Source organism: Phyllopteryx taeniolatus, chromosome 8 (genome assembly GCF_024500385.1).
Source record: "Phyllopteryx taeniolatus isolate TA_2022b chromosome 8, UOR_Ptae_1.2, whole genome shotgun sequence".
NCBI classification, from domain to species: domain Eukaryota; kingdom Metazoa; phylum Chordata; class Actinopteri; order Syngnathiformes; family Syngnathidae; genus Phyllopteryx; species Phyllopteryx taeniolatus.
The window spans coordinates 8115041-8127380 of NC_084509.1; the positions used below are offsets into that span (position 1 = coordinate 8115041).

Below are 12340 nucleotides of genomic sequence, written 5' to 3' on the forward strand. Positions count from 1 at the left end.
TCCCATTTTGTAGTTTTCGCAATGCTATAAAATGGTACGAGATCGACAGGGTGTCCCATAAACTGCATACAGTACACCCATTTAACACCAGCTAGCTCAATTGATGTTTCTTTCATCCATAAAGTACAATTGGAGGTTCGAAAATAGTTGAAATACAAATACAGGTCATAGTCTCTTTATTAAAATACAAACAACCAAAAAAGTACTTATTTGGGCTCCCATGCACTAAGCTCTTTTAAAGCTAAATGGAATGGAACCCTGGAATTATTGTTGGTGACAGCAACAGCATACAGTATGTCCTACTATTACTGACTGATGTGGGAAAAAAAACAGTAAAACAAATATATATATATATATATATATATATATATATATATACATACAGTGGGTACGGAATGTATTCAGACCCCCTTAAATTTTTCACACTTATATTGGAGCCATTTGCTAAAATCATTTAAGTTCATTTTTGCCCTCGTTAATGTACAAAGAGCACCCCATATTGACAGAAAAAAACGGAATTGTTGAAATTTTTGCAGATTTATTAAAAAAGAAAAATTGAAAAATCACAGAGCCATAAGTATGAAGACTCTTTGCTGTGACACTCATATATTTAACTCTGGTGCTGTCCATTTCTTCTGATTATCCTTGAGGTGGTTCTGCACCTTCATTGAAGTCCAGCTGTGTTTGATTATACTGATTGGACTTGATTAGGAACACCACACACCTGTCTATATAAGACCTGACAGCTCACAGTGCATGTCAGAGCAAATGAGAATCATGAGGTCAAAGGAACTGCCTGAAGAGCTCAGAGACAGAATTGTGGCAAGGCACCGGTCTGGCCATGGTTACAAAAATAATTCTGCTGCACTTATGGTTCCTAAGAGCACAGTGGCCTCCATAATCCTGAAATGGAAGATTTTTGGGACAACCAGAACCCTTCTGACAGCTGGTCATCCGGCCAAACTGAGCAATCAGAGCCTTGGTGAGAGAGGTGAAGAAGAACCCAAAGATCACTGTGGCTGAGCTCCAGAGATGCAGTTGGGAGATGGGAGAAAGTTCTTGAAAGTCAACCATCACTGCAGCCCTCCACCAGTCAGGGCTTTATGACAGAGTTGCCCGACAGAAGCCTCTCCTCAATGCAAGACACATGAAAGCCCGCATGGAGTTTGCTAAAAAAAACACCTGAAGGACTCCAAGATGGTGAGAAATAAGATTCTCTGGTCTGATGAGACCAAGATAGAAATTGTTGGCCTTAATTCTAAGTGGGATGTGTGGAGAAAACCAGGCACTGCTCATCACCCGTCCAATACAGTCCCAACAGTGAAGCATTGTGGTGGCAGCATCATGCTGTGGGGGTGTTTTTCAGCTGCAGGGACAGGGAGACTGGTTGCAATCGAAGGAAAGATTAATGCGGCCAAGTACAGGGATATTCTGGACGAAAACCTTCTCCAGAGTGCTCAGAACCCTAAGACTGGCCCGAAGGTTCACCTTCAAAAAAGACAAAGACCCTAAGCACACAGCTAAAATAACAGACTTGAATGGCCCAGCCAGAGTCCTGACTTAAACCCAACTGAATATCTCTGGAAAGACCTGAAAATGGCTGCCCACCAACGTTCCCCACCCAACCTGACAGAACTGGAGAGGATCTGCAAGGAATGGCAGAGGATCCCCAAATCCAGGTGTGAAAAACTTCACAACTGCATCATTCCCAAAAAAAACACTCATGGCTCAACAGGGTGCTTCTACTAAATACTGAGCAAAGGGTCTGAATACTTATGGCTGTGTGATATTTCAGTTTTACTTTTTTAATAAATGTGCAAAAATTTCAACAATTCCGTTTTTTTTCTGTCAATATGGGGTGCTGTGTCTCCATTAATGAGGAAAGAAAATGAACTTAAATGATTTTAGCAAATGGCTGCAATATAACAAAGAGTGAAAAATTTAAGGGGGTCTGAATGCTTTCCGTGTGTGTGTGTGTGTGTGTGTGTATATATATATATATATATATATATATATAGTTATTTATTGATTGATTTTGATTTATTCTTATATGATTTGTCAGTAATACAGCAAGTCCACGGGGCAAAATGAAAAGCAATTGTGTAGTAAAAAACCTAGTAGAGCTGCAGGGAGCACATGAATGCCAGTGACGAAGCGCGTGCCACACAAAGAGATATAGAAATTCAATGAAATAACATTTTTGACAGATTAATAAAGTTAAAAGTATCTATTACAGGCAGTTTACATAAAGTATTATAAATTATGAGTAATAATTTAATTGGCTTTACTACACTCATCTTTTGAATACAAATATCCATCCAGTCTCAATACTGCTTATCCTTTTCAGAGTTGCTGGGCACTGGAGCCTATCCCAGCTGACTTCGGGCGAAAGGCAGACTACACCCTGAACTGGTCGCCAGTCAGTCGCAGGGCACACATAGACACGGACAACCATTCACACTGACATTCACACTGTCACTAAGTGGGAACTGAACCCACGCTGTCTCCACCCAAGTCAGGCAAATGCATCACTACACCATCAGTGACTTGAACATCAATAATATTTATCTTTTTAATTTGTTTAATTTCAGTTAATTATTAGAAAAAAAATCTGATTTTCAAGAAATATTGGACTGTATGAACATATTGTGGAATTCCTTTCCATTCCAGCCTGTGCACGGGCCAAAAAATTAGGTACATCCTCACCATATAATTTTGCTTTTACAACAATAATGATGCATATTTCTAATATATTCGCTACCTCATTTAGCTGCGTAAAATATTCGAAATGGCTCTCGGTGGGATATACACTTACAATAAACATATTGTAAAACAAATTTCTCTCCGATGTGGGATCATAATATTTGTAAATAGACTTCTTGTGTTCTAACCCTCTAACTGTATGGGCTCTCATTACGTTTGTGCTGGTGTACCTAATGTTTTGTCCGGTATGCATACACGTTCAGCCATTGAAATGCATGCAACTGATATCAAATACTTTGCCAGCAATAGTGGAGAGGAATCAAATCTTCCTCTTCTCAAATCCAGTGACCACACACACACACACACGCACACACCACACAGTTATGCAGTGTTACATATAGAACGCTTGTCTCTTCTTAGTTCCATGGACAGCTCCCCTGAGACTTTCCCTGGCTTTTTACAGTCCCAAACCCCTGCTGCGAAGCTTCCGTCTTCATCTCCTAACGTCGGCGACGAAGAGGAGATGTCAGAAGTATGAGCACATGAATAGGCGAAACCAGCTGTGGCCTGAATGTGTCACGTTCAACCGTCACTTTGTGCACTGGCTGAGGGATTGAACATAAGCGGGAAAAGCACCGCAACGCTTTACGGGGGCGCCATCAGCCTTAATAGGGTCTGAAAGGCAGCCAGAGTATGCATTCATCTTTTTGTTTTCTTTGGGAAATTGGAATCTAAAAACACATTTTAGCTCTGTTAGAAGACACATGACCACGTCTGGGCCCTAAAAATATTTGTGCTTGACATGCTCATAATGTAGCACATGCATGCTACTATTATCCATGCTGTCACATTAGAGTGATTTCAGTTTCGCTGTATATTCATTGTGGATATTTACCCCTTCGGGTGTTCCATGACTTGTAGCACAATCCTTATGTTTTCTCAAGTGTTCTCCCATTTTGTTGTGCCTTCAAACATTCTCCATCCTTCATACTTCTTCTTCTTTCTTCTTTTCCTTTCGGCTTGTCCCGTTAGGGGTCGCCACAGCGCGTCATCCTTTTCCATGAGAGCCTATCTCCTGCATCCTCCTCTCGAACACCAACTGCCATCATGTCTTCCCTCACGACATCCATCAACCTTGTCTTTGGTCTTCCTCTAGCTCTCTTGCCTGGCAGCTCCATCCTCATCATCCTTCTACCAATATACTCACTCTCTCTCCTCTGGACGTGTCCAAACCATTGAAGTCTGCTCTCTCTAACTTTGTCTCCAAAACATCGAACCTTGGCTGTCCCTCTGATGAGCTCATTTCTAATTTTATCCAACCTGGTCACTCCGAGAGCGAACCTCAACATCTTCATTTCCGCCACCTCCAGCTCTGCTTCCTGTTTTCTCTTCACTGCCACTGTCTCTAATCCATACATCATGGCTGGCCTCACCACTGTTTTATAAACTTTGCCCTTCATCCTAGCAGAGACTCTTCTGTCACATAACACACCTGACACCTTCCTCCACCCGTTCCAACCTGCTTGGACCCGTTTCTTCACTTCCTGACCACACTCACCATTGCTCTGGACGGTTGACCCCAAGTATTTAAAGTCCTCTACCCTTGCCATCTCTTCTCCCTGTAGCCTCATTCTTCCCCCACCACCCCTCTCATTCATGCACATATATTCTGTTTTACTTCGGCTAATCTTCATTCCTCTTCTTTCCAGTGCATGCCTCCATCTTTCTAACTGTTCCTCCAGCTGCTCCCTGCTTTCACTGCAGATCACAATGTCATCTGCAAACATCATGGTCCACGGGGATTCCAGTCTAACCTCATCTGTCAGCCTATCCATCACCACTGCAAAAAGGAAGGGGCTCAGGGCTGATCCCTGATGCAGTATGCAGTCCCACGTCCACCTTAAATTCTTCTGTCACACCGACAGCACACCTCACCGCTGTTCTGCTGCCCTCGTACATGTCCTGTATTATTCTAACATACTTCTCTGCCACTCCAGACTTCCGCATGCAGTACCACAGTTCCTCTCTGGGTACTCTGTCATAGGCTTTCTCTAGATCTACAAAGACACAATGTAGCTCCTTCTGACCTTCTCTGTACTTTTCCATCAACATCCTCAAGGCAAATAATGCATCTGTGGTACTCTTTCTAGGCATGAAACCATACTGTTGCTCGCAAATACTCACTTCTGTCCTGAGTCTAGCCTCCACTACTCTTTCCCATAACTTCATTGTGTGGCTCATCAACTTTATTCCTCTATAGTTGCCACAGCTCTGCACATCACCTTTGTTCTTAAAAATGGGCACCAGTACACTTTTCCTCCATTCCTCAGGCATCTTCTCACGCACTAGAATTCTATTGAACAAGCTGGTCAAAAACTCCACAGCCACCTCTCCTAGATGCTTCCATACCTCCACAGGAATGTCATCAGGACCAACTGCCTTTCCATTTTTCATTCTCTTTAATGCCTTTCTAACTTTCTCCTTATTAATCATTGCCACTTCCTGGTCCACCACACTTGCCTCTTCTACTCTCCCTTCTCTATCATTTTCCTCATTCATCAACTCCTCGAAGTATTCTTTCCATCTACCTAGCACACTGCTGGCACCAGTCAACATATTTCCATCTCTATCCTTAATCACCCTAACCTGCTGCACATCCTTCCCATCTCTATCCCTCTGTCTGGCCAGCCTGTATAGATCCTTTTCTCCTTCTTTAGTGTCCAACCTGCCATACATGTCATCATATGCCTCTTGTTTGGCCTTTGCCACCTCTACCTTTGCCCTGTGTCGCATCTCAATGTATTCCTTTCGCCTCTCCTCGGTCCTCTCAGTGTCCCACTTCTTAGCTAACCGTTTTCCTTGTATGATTTCCTGTACTGTGAGGTTCCACCACCAAGTCTCCTTCTCTCCTTTCCTGCCAGAAGATACACCAAGTACTCTCCTGCCTGCTTCTCTGATCACCTTGGCTGCAGTGGTCCAGTCTTCTGGAAGCTCTTCCCGTCCACCGAGAGCCTCTATCACCTCTTCCCGAAAAGCTGCACAACACTCGTCCTGTCTCAGCTTCCACCACATGGTTCTCTTCTCTGCCTTTGTCTTCCTAATTTTCCTCCCCACCACCAGAGTCATCTTACACACCACCATCCTATGCTGTCTAGCCACACTCTCCCCTACCACTACCTTACAGTTGGTAACCTCCTTCAGATTACATCGTCTGCACAAGATGTAATCCACCTGTGTGCTTCTACCTCCGCTCTTGTAGGTCACCCTATGTTCGTGCCTCTTCTGGAAAAAAGTGTTCACTACAGCCATTTGCATCCTTGTTGCAAAGTCTACCACCATCTGTCCCTCCAAGTTCCTTTCCTGGATACCGTACTTACCCATCACTTCTTCATCACCCTTATTACCTTCACCAACATGTCCATTACAATCTGCACCAATTACGACTCTCTCTCTGTCTGGGATGCTCAGAACTACATCATCTAGCTCCTTCCAGAATTTCTCTTTCACCTCTAGGTCACATCCTACCTGTGGGGCATAGCCACTAATCACATTACACATAACACCCTCAATTTCAAATTTCAGCCTCATCACTCGATCTGATACTCTTTTCACCTCCAAGACATTCTTAGCCAACTCTTCTTTTAAAATAACCCCGACTCCATTTCTCTTCCCATCTACACCATGGTAAAATAATTTAAACCCTGCCCCTAAACTTCTAGCCTTACTGCCTTTCCACCTGGTCTCCTGGACACACAATATATCAACCTTTCTCCTAATCATCATGTCAACCAACTCCCGAGATTTTCCTGTCATAGTCCCAACATTCAAAGTCCCCACATTCAGTTCTAGGCTCTGTGTTTTCCTCTTCTCTTTCTGCCGAAGAACCCGCTTTCCACCTCTTCTTCTTCTTTGACTTCGACTTCGACCCACAGTAGCTGAATTTCCAACAGCGCCCTGCAGGTTGACGGCGCCGGTGGCGGACGTTGTTAACCCGGGCCACGACCGATCCGGTATGGAATTCTTTGGATGAACGCTCATATTTGTTTGGCAAGGTTTTAAGCCGGATGCCCTTCCTGACGCAACCCTCTGCATTTATCCGGGCTTGGGACCGGCCTACAGTTTGCACTGACTTGTGCCCCCCATAGGGCTGCATTCATACTACTACCACAAAATTCACACTATTGACATCATAAAACTTTTGACCATACAGACAATGTGTTAAGTCACATTTTAGTATTTGTGACAATCAACCACTATTTATAGGCAGCAGAAGTTGGAACTGAAATGACAAATAACCACTTTTCATAACTCTTATTTGTTATACAAGTGTAACAAAAAAGGTTAGCCACTCCGAAAACAAACAATAAAAACCTCAATCTGAACTTTGATAATGTGATGATGTGTATGGTGATGCTTTAGCTTGAGGGAAAAAGCCAAAGAAAAGGCAAAACGCATACCCAGAATGAATCATTTCATGCTTGCAGAGCTGAGGTCTCGAAGCAGGAATTTTTGTGTGAATTTATAGGCCTAATTGTTTGACCTGGGACATGTTGGATTTTAATGGTTGCACTGTACAGATAGCAGTGAGGCTCTTCAGTGTTGCCCATCTGTCTAGGATCCAATTGGGGCTCATTTGGAGGAATTCCAAAATAAGAATTTGTCAAAGTAGAAGCCCAGAATGGCTTCTTCGACCCAAAATTGTTTCATTTTATGCATGGGGCTTTGAGACTTTTTTTATGTGTCCTGTTATGATAGACGTGTCACCCGATTTTGTGTCGATTGGTGAAACTGGTGTCTGAAAATATATTTTTTTTCTAACTTTAAAGGTTGCGCTACTGAGTGAGTTTTGAGGGGTCCGATTCGGGACCCTTAAAATAGGTACGTTTTCACCTGGATACACATTCTTAATTCAGCAGACAAAGTATAATAAACAGCAATTTCAAGAGGATTCCTAATTAAAAAGATATATTACTAACCAAAGCACAGCTCATATACCTCTCCCTCATTCATCTGCTGTCTTTGACTGTCCTTCCTAGCTCAAATTCTTTAGTCTGTCTAGTAATGTCTGTCTAGTTTGTGTGCGTGTGTGTGTGTGTGTGTGTGTGTATACAATAAAAAAAAGACAATAAGCTCATTTTAAAAAGCTGAACCATGCATCACCTCTCCCTGCTTCCTGTCACAAAAAGTAGTCCTCTGGACATTGTTGATAGCCGTACAAATCTGGGTGGTGTGCAGTCCCTGATTTACAAATGCCACTGAGCTTAACACAAATATAAAGTACACACAAGATGGAAAACATGCAAGCATTTTTTATTTTTTATTGGGGGGGGTGTGGGGGACAAATGTCATTGCCGTGTTGGCGGTATTTCAGGAGTGCAAAGTGTGAAATTAACAACGGAAAAGCGAAAATAAACACAAGTGAGAGGGAAGGAATTCGCCAATGTTGACCTGCAACATGAAAATTCTGGCAGCGCTTGTGCCAGCTCGATACACTTGGAAAGAACTCAGGAATATTTCTGAAGAATGAAATGAATATACAATCAGCAATACTTTGAGGATGTAGTGGCTTTGATGCGTTCAGGGTTGATGCAAATGAGAATAGATCATTGGCTCTGCCATTTTTATTTATATTTTGCTCCCGTCTTGCGCAAGTGACGAGTTCCGAGAGACGGTTCGACGAGCGGTGGCTCAGAAAAGAGCCTGGAAACAATATTGGCTTCAGTCAATGAAAGCGTTGTGAAGCTTTATTAGAAGCTTATCTCAGTACTCTGTACAATACTTATATTAGGAAAATAGGATATGCTGTAAAATATAACCATGAAATACATTTGTGTCTGCAATAAACACTGGGAAACACAGAGTTGTCTTTTTAGTTTATTTTCTGCAAGAAGAAGAAGGGAAATTGCATAGAGCTACTGCACAGAGTGCAGTATGCAAGGACTCAGCAGCTGCGTTCACCCTTAAACAAAAGACCTGTACAATTATTTGCAGTTACTTAGAACAGAGTGTAGAAGAATAACAATGAGCCATGTGCTGCTTCATGTCTTGTAAATTTCCTTGACAATTCTCTGCAAATCTTGTGAGACTATCTAAAGCAGGGGTGTCAAACTCTTTTTTTGTCTCGGGCCGCATTGTAGTTATGATTTCCCTCAGAGGGCCGTTAGAACAGTGAAAGCCTTCATTCATTCATATAAATATTTAATCATCACCAAAACATATTACCATTACACAACAAATTGAGGGATGACTAGTTTTGAAATCAGAAGACAAGGATAATAGTTTGTTCAAGTATTGTTTAAGTTACTATAGAAGAAGGGTTTGGTAACAGAAAAATGCAATATCTCAACATTATTGTTTATTATTATGACAATTTGGAATTTGGGTACAGATTTTAGCAAAAATCACAGAAGTTGGCTAGCATGATTTGCTTTCGCGGATCACTTAAAATGATCTGGCGGGCCGCATCTGGCCCCCGGGCCTTGAGTTTGACACCTATGCTCGAAAGGATTAAAAATGTGGTTTGCTTTTTCTCTGGCTTTTTGTGTTGTGTTCTGCAATACTACTACAGAGCGCTATAAGTAGTGGCAAAGAGGAGAAATTGTATAGAGGATATGGAATGGTCATCCAGCTAACGGCATCTGCTGTCATGCTTCCATCTCGTAAACACAAAAATGCAATTGTTTGCAGTTACTTGGAACAGCATACAAGAATCACCTGGGGCAATGAGGCACATGCTGCTTCACTTCTAATAAATCTCCTTGGCAAACCTCTGAAGTGGGCCTCTAAAAGATTAAATACACAGGTGTATTTTTCTTTTCTTTGGCTTTTTGTGTCTCTGTGTTTTTCAATCCCACTACAAGAGTACAAATAATGGCAAAAATGGGGAAATTGCATAGAACATATGGAATGCTATGTACACTACATTGTCTTCTGGCTAACACAGCACCCGCTGTCATGTGCGAAACTTGTCACCTCGTGATCAGCAAACCACATACTACCATTCATGAATAGAGCTACTGTATACAAATAAACAGCCGCAAATGAGGGACTAGTAGAGCTGTTTAAAATGGAGATAAAGTATGTGTGTGTGCTTGTGTATGTGCTTGTGAATTATGATGCATCAACCCACAAAAAAAGCAAAGGCGAAGCCAGCCTTTGGTGGCCAGATGTGCTTGGCTGCAGGAAACACAGGTAGAAGCTGACTGGATAAGCATAGAAAACCTGATCTGGTTCCATCACACCCATGATGGCTCCCTCGGGGGTCACTTTCACTCCTCAATCACCCCCTTTTTTTTTAATATAAATGGTATGGAAAAGTCAGCCAAGTGTTGTCCAAAATTGAATATCTGACATGGAATTAGATTTTAGGCTTGAAGTGGGAGGTCCTAAATTTAAAAATGTGTCAGTCTTATCACATTTGCTTACGAAATTGTGTCCAGGCCTTAATGAGACTCAGGGGACGAGGTTGGCTACTTGAGATTAGCAGTGGCGAGGTGCCGAGATACTGGATAGCCCAATGTGATATGAACCATGTCTCAATGCTAATGAGGGCTGCTAAGAGTCAAAATGTATGTGAGGGATTATTTCATGTCCCCACCTTGTCATGAACGGAACAAAGGACAGGACCCAAAATGCACGACTCCAATTCAAATGGACAGTTTCAAAAGGAGAGGTTTAATAAAAGGGCAGAGGTCGGTACACAGGCAGGCAATCCGAAAAGGAAACAGTATCCAAAAAACGTGAGGCAAAAAGGCAAGGTCAATAATCAGAACAGGGTCTAGGCTTACTATAAATCGGTGACGTGGAAACAAGATACAACGAACTGGCGACCAGAAAGAATGAGACACGAGGTTAAATGCATGGGGTAATTAGGGTAAACGAGGCACAGGTGGGGAAGATGCTCTCAGGAGCAGGTGTGTACGAGACGGAGGGAAGACAACAACCATAACACACCTCACTTTTATCTTTAAAACTATTTTCCCTCTCTGATGTACGCCACTGAAAAAATACTTTCTGAAAAAGTCTTTTAACCAGTTCACTTGAGCTGGCTGCATCCACTACTTCAATGTTAAAGCTTTTTGGCCCTTCGAGCCATCATAGTTCTTGTCTTCAGCAAGTTGAAAGCGTTCCTCTAGACTATGACATGTGGTCCCTCCACAATGTTGTATGCAGCCATGTTTTATATAAGCATATAGTACTGCAGCGGAAGCTCAGAATGAGTTTGTGTCGCTAACGTTTGAAGTCTTATGAGCATGTCAAGCACAAATATTTTTAGGGCCCAGACGTGGTCATGTGTCTTCTAACAGAGCTAAAATGTGTTTTTAGATTCCAATTTCCCAAAGAAAACAAAAAGATGAATGCATACTCTGGCTGCCTTTCAGACCCTATTAAGGCTGATGGCGCCCCCGTAAAGCGTTGCGGTGCTTTTCCCGCTTATGTTCAATCCCTCAGCCAGTGCACAAAGTGACGGTTGAACGTGACACATTCAGGCCACAGCTGGTTTCGCCTATTCATGTGCTCATACTTCTGACATCTCCTCTTCGTCGCCGACGTTAGGAGATGAAGACGGAAGCTTCGCAGCAGGGGTTTGGGACTGTAAAAAGCCAGGGAAAGTCAGTGTGTGACGCTGCTGGAAATGCAGATTAAAGCATTCAGTAGCAGGAACTGCTACAACAATAGTCGGACGTCGCTGCTTTTGATGGTGGCCGAAACCAATTTTTTAAATGTGAGCAAGCCCACACCACACATGATCAGAAAACAAATCGACGTGTGTTCCTACTGCTCTTATAATGTGCACTGTGGTGGTGATAACCAACATAGCACACCACACGCATACTGCAGGTCTACGTAATGTATATCTCCACCAACAATCACGAGTCTCTCCCCCAAACCAGATGTCTGTCATAGTACTAAGACTGACATGTGAGAGGCGGCATGACACAGGTCATCAAATTTGCCGGGAAATATAAAAAAAGAAGAAATAGTAGGAGTAGAAGAAGAAATAGAAGAAGCTAGGCTAACTCTTGGCTTATTGCCTAACTGCACTGCGGTAGCAAACTCTTCTCTTTGTAATTTTTATTGTGGCTAATGACTTGGGCTACACGTTATACAAACGTTCAACAAAACCAGTTGCTCTTCTATTTGTCTGCCAACAGTGTGGGGTTTTGGTCACTTTCTAATTTGTAGTCCCTGGCTTGGCCTAACTTTTGAGTCCAGAACAAATGACAAATAACAATTTGTGTTTAGGACAGGAAAGACGTGTCATCATTCCATTTTCGATACAGCTTGTGCTCACCAGGATGCCATCTGACTTTGATGATAGCCACCCCAGACTGGTCGCCAGACAATTGCCGGCCACAAAAAAAAAATTCACACTCACAATCACACCTATGCGCAATTTATTCTTCAATGAACCTCACATGCATGTTTTTGGACTGTGGGAGGAAGCCGGAGTAAAACGACAACTTACAAAATCTGAGATTCCTAACCTTATTGCTGAGAGGCATACATGCTAACCACTAGGTCACCTAGTTGCCAACATGAGGATTTGCAACCGTAACATTGAACAGGCTTAACATTTATTCAGGACAGTCCTGGATGTTTTCACTCTTAACACACCTTACACTACAGCATAATC

At 42.5% G+C, this 12340-nt stretch overlaps 1 protein-coding gene across 1 annotated transcript in view; it reads right to left on the reverse strand.

Annotated features, from left to right (window-relative positions):
- Positions 1-12340, reverse strand: part of rtn4rl1b (reticulon 4 receptor-like 1b) — a 181369-nt gene that overhangs the window by 105838 nt on the left and 63191 nt on the right. The window lies entirely within an intron of this gene.